Below are 12,145 nucleotides of genomic sequence, written 5' to 3'. Positions count from 1 at the left end.
ACAAAAATAAACTCCAAATGGATGAAAGACCTTGATGTGAGACAGGAATCCATCAAAATTCTGGAGGAGAATATAGGCACCAACCTGTATGACATCGGCCAAAGCAACCTTTTTCATGACACATCTCCAAAGGCAAGAGAAACAAAAGGTAAAATGAACATATGGGACTTCATCAAGATAAAAANACTTTATCAGGATAAAGAGCTTCTGCACAGCCAAGGAAACAGTCAAAAAAACTAAGAGACAGCCCACGGAATGGGAGAATATATTTGCAAAGGACACCACAGATAAAGGACTGGTATCCAAGATCTACAAAGAACTTCTCAAACTCAATACACGAGAAACAAATAAACAAATCATAAAATGGGCAGAAGATATGAACAGACACTTTTCCAATGAAGACATACAAATGGTCAACAGACACATGAAAAAATGTTCAAGATCATTAGCCATCAGGGAAATTCAAATCAAAACCACACTGAGATACCACCTTACGCCAGTTAGAATGGCACAAATAGACAAGACAAGAAACAACAATTGTTGGAGAGGATGTGGAGAAAGGGGATCCCTCCTACATTCTTGGTGGGAATGCAAATTGGTACAGCCACTCTGGAAAACAGTGTGGAGGTCCCTTAAAAAGTTCAAAATTGAGCTACCCTATGACCCAGCCATTGCACTACTGGGTGTTTACCCCAAAGATACAGACGTAGTAAAGAGAAGGGCCATATGCACCCCAATGTTCATAGCTGCATTGTCCACAATAGCCAAATCATGGAAGGAGCCGAGATGCCCTTCAACAGATGACTGGATTAAGAAGCTGTGGTCCATATATACAATGGAATATTACTCAGCTATCAGAAAGAACGAATTCTCAACATTTGCTGCAACATGGACGGCACTGGAGGAGATAATGCTAAGTGAAATAAGTCAAGCAGAGAAAGACAATTATCATATGATTTCTCTCATCTATGGAACATAAGAACTAGGATGATCGGTAGGGGAAGNCTGTGGTCCATATATACAGTGGAATATTACTCAGCTATAAGAAGGAACGAATTCTCAACATTTGCTGCAACATGGACGGCACTGGAGGAGATAATGCTAAGTGAAATAAGTCAAGCAGAGAAAGACAATTATCATATGATTTCTCTCATCTATGGAACATAAGAACTAGNCGATTTCTCTCATCAGTGGAACATAAGAACTAGGAAGATCGGTAGGGGAAGAAAGGGATAAAGAAAGGGGGGTAATCAGAAGAGGGAATGAAACATGAGAGACTATGGACTATGAGAAACAAACTGAGGGCCTCAGAGGGGTGGGGGTTGGGGGATTGGGATAGACCGGTGATGGGTAGTAAGGAGGGCACGTATTGCATGGTGCACTGGGTGTTATACGCAACTAATGAAGCATCGAACTTTACATCGGAATCCGGGGATGTACTGTATGGTGACTAACATAATATAATAAAAAATCATTAAAAAAAAAGGAAATGTTCTGGAATTAGATAGTGGTAATGTTTGTAGAACTCCATGAAAATACTACATGCTTTAGTATAAACCCCTGAATTGTACACATTTAAATGACAAATTTTCTTATAGAAATTGTATGTCAATAAAAAAATTTAAGAAGAGAATGGGAATAGAGAGAGTTAAGACGTAAACAATACTTTTAAGAAGCTTTGCTGTAAGAAAATAGAGAAATGACAGTATCTAGAAGGGGAGTGGGTCTTGTCTTTTTTTTTTTTTTAAGATGGATGGTGTGTGTGTGTGTTAATGTTTCATTAAAAAGGGAACAATTTCTTATATAGATGGCCTTGGATAGGAACACTGACCGTTTGTCCAATGTAAGAAGAGGAAAGGTGGATTGTACTACATACGGATGAGTGTAGTTATAGTGTAGTTTTGTGTAAATATGTACTGTATATGGATGAGTGTTGATGAATGTAGATATAGATGTCTGTAGTTGTGAGGGATTTGGAGGAATTTATGGGTTTACTTCTGACTGCTTCTAATTTCTCAGTGAAACAGGAGGCAAGAAGCAAGATCATCAGTGGAAAGCAAAGATGGGCAAGGAGGTGTTAGAGATTTGAAGAGAGAGAAGATAGTGTGAAGGATTCTACTGGATGTGAGATGTTGAGTAGACAGGCAGTTATAAGAGAGTCCCTGTTTCCTTACATCCTGACCCATACTCTCGGATAGCAAGACTTTGAATTGACTCAGGTTGTGAATTTAAATGAGCTAATACACATAAAGGATTTTGAAAACCACTTGGCACAGAGCAGGTGCTCAATAATTCTCACTGTTTGCTAAGATGATAGGTGAAACATAGTATCTCATTACAATTTTATTTTGGATATTTCTTATGAATTAGGTTGAACGTATTTTTATATTTTCAGTGCCACATTTTTTTGTAAACTTATTACATCCTTTGACTATTTTAAAAAATTGGGTAGGGACACCTGGGTGGCTCAGTCGGTTATGTGTCTGACTCTTGATTTCAGCTCAGGTCATGATTCCAGGGTCCTGTGATTAAGCCCTGCATCAGGCTCTGTGCTCAGCACGGATTCTGCTTCTCTCCCTTTCTCTCTCCCTTTCCCTCTCTCAAATCAATAAATCAATAACTCAATCTTCAAAAACAAAAGATTCTTTCTCTTCTTCTCCCTCTGCCCCTCCCCCTGCTCTCTCTCTCAAAAAAAACTAATCCTTTGTTTATTGATTTTTATTATTATTATTATTACTTTTTTTAAAAAAATATTTATTTGTCAGAGGGAGAGCACAAGCTGGAGGGGTGGCAGGCAGAGGAAGAAACATACTTCCCACTGAGCAGGGAAGCCTGATGTGGGGCTTGATTCAGGACTCTGGGATCATGACCCGAGCCAAAGGCAGTTGCCTAACCCACTGAGCCACTCAGGTGTCCCTACTTTTTTTTTTTTAATAAATATTTTATTTATTTATTTGAGAGAGAGAGAGAGCACAGGGGGAGAGTGAGAGGGAGAAGCAGACTCCCCACTGAGCAGAGAACACGATGTGGGGTTCCATCCCAGGACTCCAAGATCATGACCTGAGCCAAAGGCAGACGCTTAACTGACTGAGCCACCCAGGAGCCCCTATTTTTATTATTACTTTTTAAGGATTTATTTATTTGAGAGAGGGAGAGAGAGAGAGAGAGCCAGTGGGCGGAAGTGCAGGGGAGAGAGAGAATCTCAAGCAGACTCCCTGCTGAGTGCAGAGCCCAATGCAGGGCTCCATCTCATGACCCATGAGATCATGACCTGAGCTGAAATCATGAGTCCAATGCTTAACCAATTGAGCCACCGAGGTGGCCCTGTTTATTGATTTAAAGAGACTTTATATGTAAAGGAAATTCATTTTGTATAATAAATTGTGATTTTTTTTCCTTTTTGTATTTAACTTAGTGTTATTTTATGCAGTAATGTAGCTTAAAGTTTTCAGTCTTTTCGGGGATGTACTGTATGGTGACTAACATAATATAATAAAAAATCATTAAAAAAAGTTTTCAGTCTTATTATTTAATTTATTTTTTGTTTTTAATTTTAATTCCAACATAATTAACATACAATCTTTTATTTTTTTTTAAAGATTTATTTGTTTAGTTTTGAGAGGGCGGAGAGGCAGGGGAGAGGGTGAGAGAATCTTAAGCTAATTCCATGCTGAGCTTGAGCCTGACTCGAGGATCAGTCTCATGACCCTGAGATCATGATCTGAGCCAAAACCAAGAGTTGGATGTTCAAACAACTGAGCAACCCAGGTGCCCCTTTTTGTTTTTGGATGTTTTGTTGTTTTGTTTTTATTGAAGAATAAGTGACATACAGTACTGTATTAGTTTCAGGCATACAACATAATGATTCAATATTTTTATACATTGTGAAATGGTCATCACATTAATTCTAGTTACTATCTGTCACCATATAAATTTGTGACAATATTATTATTATTTTTAAAGATTTTATTTATTTATTCGACAGAGATAGAGACAGCCAGCGAGAGAGGGAACACAAGCAGGGGGAGTGGGAGAGGAAGAAGCAGGCTCATAGTGGAGGAGCCCGATGTGGGGCTCGATCCCATAACGCCAGGATCACGCCCTGAGCCGAAGGCAGACGCTTAACCGCTGTGCCACCCCGGCGCCCCTGTGACAATATTATTGACTATATTCCCTCTGCTATACATTACTTCCCCATGTCTTATTTATTTGATACCTGTACCTGTTAATCCCCTCCACCTATTTCATCCATTCCTCTATGCTTCTGGCACCCATCAGTTTGATTTATGTATTTATGAGTCTCTTTCTGTTTTGCTCATTCTTTGCTTTGTGTTTTAGGTCCCACATAAAGGTGAGGTTATATGATATTTGTCTTTCTCTGTTTGACTTATTTCACTAAGCATAAAACCTTCTAGGTCTATTCATGTTGTTGCAAATGGCAAGATTTCATTCTTTCTTATGTCTAAGTAATATTCCAGTGTGCATGTGTGTACATTTTCTTTATCCATTCACTTATTTATGGACATTTAGTTTGCTTCCATATTTTAGTTATTGTAAATAATGCTGCAATGGACATGGGGTGCATGTGTCTTTTCCAATTAATGCCTTCATTTCTTAGGATAAATACTTAGAAGTGGAATTGCTGGATTGTATGGTAGTTCTATTTTTAATGTTTTGAGGAACGTTCATACTGTTTTCCATAGTTGCTTCACCACCTCATATTCCCACCAATAGGGCACAAGTGCTCCCTTTTCTCTACATCCTTATCAATACTTGTTATTTCTTATCTTTTTTCTTTTTAGGGGTGGGGAAGGAGAGAGAGAATCCCAAGCAGACTCCATGCCCAGTGTGGAGCCAACTCAGGGCTCAGTCTCACAACCCTGAGATCATGACCTGAGCTGAAATCAGGAGTTGGACGCTGAACTGACTGAGCCACCCAGGCAACCCTATTTCTTGTCTTTTTTATTTATTTGTAAAGATTTTATTTATTTGAGAGAGAAAGAGAGAGTATGAGTTGGGGGGGGAGGGGGTGAGGGAGAGGGAAGAGCAGACTCCCAGCTGAACAGGGAGCCCATCTGAGCTGAAGACAGATGCTTAACCAACGGAGTCACCCAGGCACCCCTATTTCTTGTTGTTTTAAAAATCTCCTGGTAAGAATGCAGTCATTCTCACCAAACCTCGTTTTGCTGAATTGTCTGTAAATATAGCTTATTTATTAATTTTAATTCCACTATTGTTAACATACAGTGTTACATTAGTTTCAGGTGTACAATATAGTGATTCAACAATTCTGTACATTATAGTATTCTCTTCATCCCTTTCATCTATTTCACCCATCCTTCCACCCACCACCCCTCAGAAAACCATCAGTTTGTTCTCTTTAAAGAGTCTGTTTCCTAGTTGTTTTTTTTTTCTTTGTTGGCTTGTTTTTTGTCTTAAATTCCACACATGAATGAAATCATACAGTATTTGTCTTTCTCTGACTTATTTCACTTAGCATTATACTCTCTAGCTCCATCCATATTGTTGCCAATGGCAAGATTTCATTCTTTTTTATGACTGAATAATATTCCATTGTAGATATACACCAACTCTTTACTCATTCATCTATCAATAGATACTTGTGCTGTTCCCATAATTTGGCAATTGGAAATAATGCTGCTATAAACTTTAGGAGAGCATGTATTTTTTTGAGTTAGTGTTTTCATATTCCTTGGGTAAATATCCAGTAGTGGAATTACTGGATCATATGGTAATTCTATTTTTAATTTTTTGAGGAATCTTCATACTGTTTTTCACAGTGGCCACACCAGTTTGCATTCCCATCAACAGTGCACAAGTGTTCCTTTTTCTCCAGATCCTCACCAAAACTTGTTGTCTCTTGTGTTTTTTTATTATCATTTTAAAAAAAATTTTATTCAAATTTCAGTTAACATACAGTATAACATTAGTTTCAGGTGTAGTGTTTTGATTTTAGCATTCTGATAGGTGTGATGTGATATCTCATTGTGGTTTTGATTTGCATTTTCCTGATGATGAGTGCTTTTTCATGTGTCTGTCGACCATCTGGATGTCTTCTTTGGAGAAATGTCTGTTCAGGTCTTCGGCCCATTTTTAAATTGGATTATTTGTTTTTTTGTGTGTGTCTTGAGTTGTGTGAGTTCTTAAATATTTTGGATACTAACCCTTTGATATGTCATTTGCAAATATCTTCTCCCGTTCAGAAGGTTCCCTTTTAGTTTTGATTGTTTTCTTTGCTGTGCAGAAGCTTTTTATTTTGATGTAGTCCCGATAGTTTATTTTGCTTTTGTTTCCCTTGCTTCAAGAGACATATCTTGATATATCTGCTAAAGCAGATGTCAGAGACATTACTGCCTATTTTCTCTTCTAGGATTTTGTATGTTTTCAAGTCTCTTAGGTCCTTAATCCATTTTGAGTTTATTTTGGGGTATGGTGTAAGGAAGTGGTCCAGTTTCATTCTTTTGCATGTGGCTGTCCAGTTTTCCTAACGCCATTTGTTGAAGAGACCATCTTTTCCTCATTGCAGATTCTTGCCTCCTTTGTTGAAGATTAATTGACCATATAATTGTGGGTTTATTTCTGGGCTCTCTGTTCTGTTCTATTGATCTATGTGTCTGTTTTTGTGCCAGTACAATACTGTTTTAATTTAGCTTTGTAGTACATCTTGAAATCTGGGATTGCGATACCTCTAGTTTTGTTCTTTTTCAAGATTTCTTTGGCTATTTTGGGTCTTTTGTGGTTCCATTCAAATTTTAGGATTATTTGTTCTAGTTCTATGAAAAATGCTGTTGGTATTTTGGTAGGGATTGCATTAAATCTGTAGATAGCTTTGGATAGTATAGACATCTTAACAATATTTGTTCTTCCAATCCATGAGCACAGAATATCTTTCCATTTGTGTCATCTTCAATTTCTTTCATCTGTGTTTTACCGTTTTCAAAGTACAGGTCTTTCACTTCTTTGATTAAGTTAATCCTAGGTATTTTATTATTTTTGGTGCAATTGTAAATGGGACCATTTTCTTAATTTCTCTTTCTTGTACTTCATTATTAGTGTATAGAAATGCAATGGATTTGATTTTGTATCCTGCAACCTCGCTGAATCCATTTATCATTTCTAGTAGTTTTTTGGTGGAGTTTTTAGGGTGTTCTATCTATAGTATCATGTTATCTGCAAATCATGAAAGTTTTACTTCTTCCTTACCAGTTCGGATGCTGTTTATTTCTTTTTCTTGTCTGATTGCTTTGGCTAGGACTTCCAGTATTACACTGAATAAAAATGGTGAGAATAGACATCCTTGTCTTTTTCCTGATCTCAGGAGAAAACTCTTCAGTTTTTCCCCATTGGGTATGATGTTAGCTGTGGGTTTTTCATATATGACCTTTATTATGTTGATGTATGTTCTATCTAAATGTACTTTATTGAGGGTTATCAAAATGGTATTTCTTATCTTTTTGATGATAGCCATTCTTGGATGAGATGTGATATTTCACTGTAGTTTTGATTTCCACTTCCCTGATGGTTAGTGATGTTGATCTTTTCATGTGCCTTATGATTTCTTAAAATTTTTTATGCTGTGACCTTATTAAAAATATAACTTTGGGGGTGCCTTGCTGGCTCATTCAGTGGAGCATGTGACTTAGGGTTGTGGGTTGAAGTCCCACACTGGGAATTAGAGATTACCTAAAAAGAAAAATCTTAAAAAAATACAATTAAAAAAGATAAATACAATCCTATACTTTCATGTAGTATTAAAATTTTTTATATTAATAGATTTTTAAAAGAAGTTTTAGATTTACAGAAAAATTGAGCAGATAGTACAAAACAGTTTTGCCTCCCACCACCTCGTTTCTCTTAACAGCTTACATTAGTTACATTTGTTACAGTGAATGAACCAATATTGATATATAATTAACTAAAATCTGCAGTTTACATTAGGGTTAATTCTTGGTGTTACACAATTCTATGGATTTTGACAAATGCATAATGTCATGTATTTACCATTAACATAATTAATATGTTAATTGCCATTATCATATAGAATATTTTCACTGCCTTAAAATTCCTGTGCGTCACCTATTTATTATCCTTATCCTCTACTTCCTGCTCCAATCCCTGGTAAACAACTGATTTTTAAATTTTGTTTCTGTAGTTTTGTCTTTTCCAGAATGCTACATAGTTGAACTCATACAGCTTTTCAAGACTGCTTTTTTACTTAGCAATATGCTTTTAGGGTTTCTCCATGCCTTTTTTGTGGCTGTATAGCTCATTTTTCTTTCCTTGCTGAATAATCCATCTACAATAGATGTACCACAGTTTATCTATTCAACTGGAAGGACAACTTGGCTGCTTCTAGTTTTTGACAAATATGAATAAGCTGCTACAAACACTTGTATGCAGGTTTTTGTGTGACCCTAAGCTTTCAGTTCATTTGGGTAAATATCTCTGAGTGTGACTGTTGGAGGACATGGGAAGGCTGTTGACCTTTGTAAGAAACTGCCTAACCTCCAAAGTGACTGTATCATGTTGCATTTTCACCAGAATAAGTGAAAGTTCCTCTCATTCTACATTATTTACCAGCATTTGATAATTGTCAGGTTTTGGGGTTTTAGCCATTCTAAAGCTGTGTAGTGATATCTCATTGTTATTTTAATTTGCAATTCCCTAATGATATATGCTGTTGAGCATCCTTTCATATTTTTTTCTTTGCCATCTGTAGGTCTTTTTCAGTGAGCAGTATGTTCAGATCTTTTGCTCAGTTTTGATTGTTTTTTTTTATCATTGAGTTTTAAGAGTTATTTGTGTATTTTGGATATAAGTCCTTTATCAGATACATGTCTTGGATAGGAGAAAAAAATATTTTCTCCCATTTGTTGTGTTTAAATGGTTAAGATTTTCATGCTTAAATTTTTGTTCCATCTGGAGTTTATTTTGGTAAAGGGAATTTCCAGATGGTACCAGTTGCTCCAAGACTATATCCTGATTAATCCATCTTCGTTTTCACTGATTTAAATGCTACCTTTTTCATATATAAAATACCCATTTATTTTTGGGTCTGTTTTAGGACTGCTAGTCTTCCGACTGTTTTGTTCATTTGACAGTACCTCAGGTTTAAAGGTTCCCCCTTTCAATATATTTGAGTATATGATGCTAGTACATCAATACCACTCTCTACTTTTCAGAATTTTCCTCAAGACACTATCTGTCCCTTTCTTCCCACCTGTCAAGTTCATATTTATCTTCCAAGATCCACCTTTAAGAAGCTCTACTCCCTGCTACCTCTGTACCTCTTCTGTCCTTACACTTTTTTTCTTTTTTACACTATTCATGCTTTATTGGGATTTATGTTTTCCTTTCTGTCCTCTCTACTAGAGTGTGAGTTCTATGAGGGTAGAGGAAATGTAACCTTGTGTAATTTACTTAAAAAGCAAAAACCGGGGCGCCTGGGTGGCACAGCGGTTAAGTCTCTGCCTTCAGCTCAGGGCGTGATCCCGGCGTTGTGGGATCGAGCCCCACATCGGGCTCTTCTGCTGTGAGCCTGCTTCTTCCTCTCCCACTCCCCCTGCTTGTGTTCCCTCTCTCGCTGGCTATCTCTCTCTCTGTCGAATAAATAAAAATAAAATCTTTAAAAAAAAAAAAGATTTAAAAAGCAAAAACCGAAACAGGGTGCCTCATTTGCCTCATTTGTAGTATACTATAACTTATAAAAACTATGTTTGGGTTGTTATGAAGATTAAATGAGTTAATATTCATATCTGGATCAGTACCTGGCATATAGTAAACATGTAACAAATAATTGGATACTATAAATTATTAGTATGATTAATTCTGAATTTTCTGTGCCTAGCATACTATCAGATAGATACTAAGTTCTCAAGAAATGTTCACTCAACAAATGAATGAATGCATAAATACATGAATAAGTGATAAACCTTTAAGATATGTTATTTCCCTGTTTTAATAAGTTCTAATATCCATTTTTATGGGTTGGATAGCTTTGTCTCAAAACAAACTCATTTGTACACTGCTGGACAAAACTAGTTGTCAAATGTTTTGTGAAAAACTAATCTTATGGGAAGCGAAATCAGTTCAATAGCATTTATTGAATACCTGCTGGAAGATCTACTTGAGGGAAATGCAAAATTATTTCTCAAAAGGCAAACACATCAGTCTTTGGGAAGGAGAAATTTTTGTCATACAGTTCAAATATTGCTGTCTTCAAAAGAAACAAATTCCCCTTTGATTTTCAGCACTGCCCTCAGTGGGGAAATTTAATTCTTACTTTAAAAATAATGTATTTACATGGTTGGGAAAAAAGTATAAAAGGTGACAGTAAAGAATATCCCTCCTATACCAACCTGCATCCTCCCAGTTCTCAAACTTCCTGTGGACTACAGTTTTCTTATGTCCTTCCAAAGATTTTTTTTTAAGGCGTAAATAAATATTTATTTAATTTTCCCATCCCCTATTTTCCACTAGTGGTAACATACTATAAGCACTGTTCTACATCTTGAGGTTTTTAAAATAATATACATTAGAAATATTTTCATATCAGTAGGTAAACAGCTTCATTTTTTTTTATAGCTTGTAGTAGTATTCCATTATGGATGTACCACAATTTATTTAACCAATTCCATGCTTACAGACATTTGATTCCAATCTCTTGTTACTAAATATACTGTGACAAGAAATAACTTTATAGATATGTTGCTGTACTTAAGTTCAAGTATATCTTAAGATAAATTCCTGGAATTGGAACTGCTGGGTCAATGGGTACATGCATTTGAAATCTTAACAGCTACTGATTGCCTTCTATACCAATTTACACCCTAACCAAAATATATGAAAATGGCCTATGTATCATCCTGGATGTTATGCTATTAAGTCACTTAGGACCGCTTATCCTGTGAATCAAGTATATTAAGGTTAGGTTTCCTTGTGGTAGGGGTGCGGTGGCGTGTTAGAAATTATTAGGAGGGGTCACAAAAGGGGAGCTGGTTACATTGCCAACTTACTGTCTCAGTTGTAAATCCACCCTTCTTTGCCCAACTTTGTGACCTTGAACTGGATTCTGTAAACATTAGGCTTTTTCAACAGAAGGCACAGGAGTGACACCACAAGGCTATTATGTCAGGAAGACACCTTCCTTCCAGATTCCAGCCTCCATTATGACCTTTTAAACATTGGAGCTCAGCAGCCTGGACACGTCCAGTCTCAGGCCTCTCTCCCCACCTGCTCTGCTTCTACCCACCAGCTCCATTTTGCCCTCTGGCAAATTCCTCTACTGCCCCTTGACAGAACTGCTGTGGGAGCTGCACCCTTTTCAAAAGTGTCTGAATCTCAGCCTTTTAGGGAAAGAGACCTCTAAGTCCTAGTTCCCTTAATGTCTACCCTCCTTCAGCCTAGAAGGAGTAGCTGCTTTTTTGCCCCTGCTACTTTTCTTCAGTCTTTTATCATTTCTTCCTACCAGCTAACAATTTGTTTTCCTTGTTCAAATAGCTGATTTGTATCTCCTGAATGGACCCTGACTGACACGTGATCATTTTGCAAAAATTCACTAATACTTAAAAATTCTTTTGATGTCTTATTTTTGCTGTGCAATTATCTGAATTGATAAACACACTGATATATGTGTATTATCAAAAGATCATGAATGACCTCTTAGTTCCTGTTATAGATTGTTTCTTGCCGATTTTAAACTAGAGAGTCCATATTTAAGCAGGGCACATCTTCTATGGGTTCAAAGTATTCCAGTTTAATCTTAAAGTGTACTTTTAAGGATAAATATTTCAAAGCAGGCTTATTCCCCATTGTACCCCAGGACTTGGCAGTGTCTGGCTCATACAGGAGCTCAACAAACACCTGGTAAAGTATAGTATATATTGCTGACATTTAGTAATCTTAGCAGATGGTTATCAGTAAGTGGCTTAAATTTGCACAGGTTGACCAGAATGATAGTGTCTAACCTCTGTTGCATGTCCAAAGCTTCTACAGCCATTCAGCAGCAAATGCTTTCTTTCTTCCCTTTGCTCAGAATCTTTGGTCCAGGAAGGCAGTTAAGACATTTTATCGCTCTACCATTTCTCATGGGTGTATGGGGTGGCAGGTAGCAAAGAGGCAAGGC

The sequence above is a fragment of the Ailuropoda melanoleuca genome, chromosome 6 (assembly GCF_002007445.2).
Source record: "Ailuropoda melanoleuca isolate Jingjing chromosome 6, ASM200744v2, whole genome shotgun sequence".
Taxonomy (NCBI): domain Eukaryota; kingdom Metazoa; phylum Chordata; class Mammalia; order Carnivora; family Ursidae; genus Ailuropoda; species Ailuropoda melanoleuca.
The sequence above is the reverse complement of the archived record's forward strand: the minus strand, read 5'-3'. Positions refer to the sequence as shown.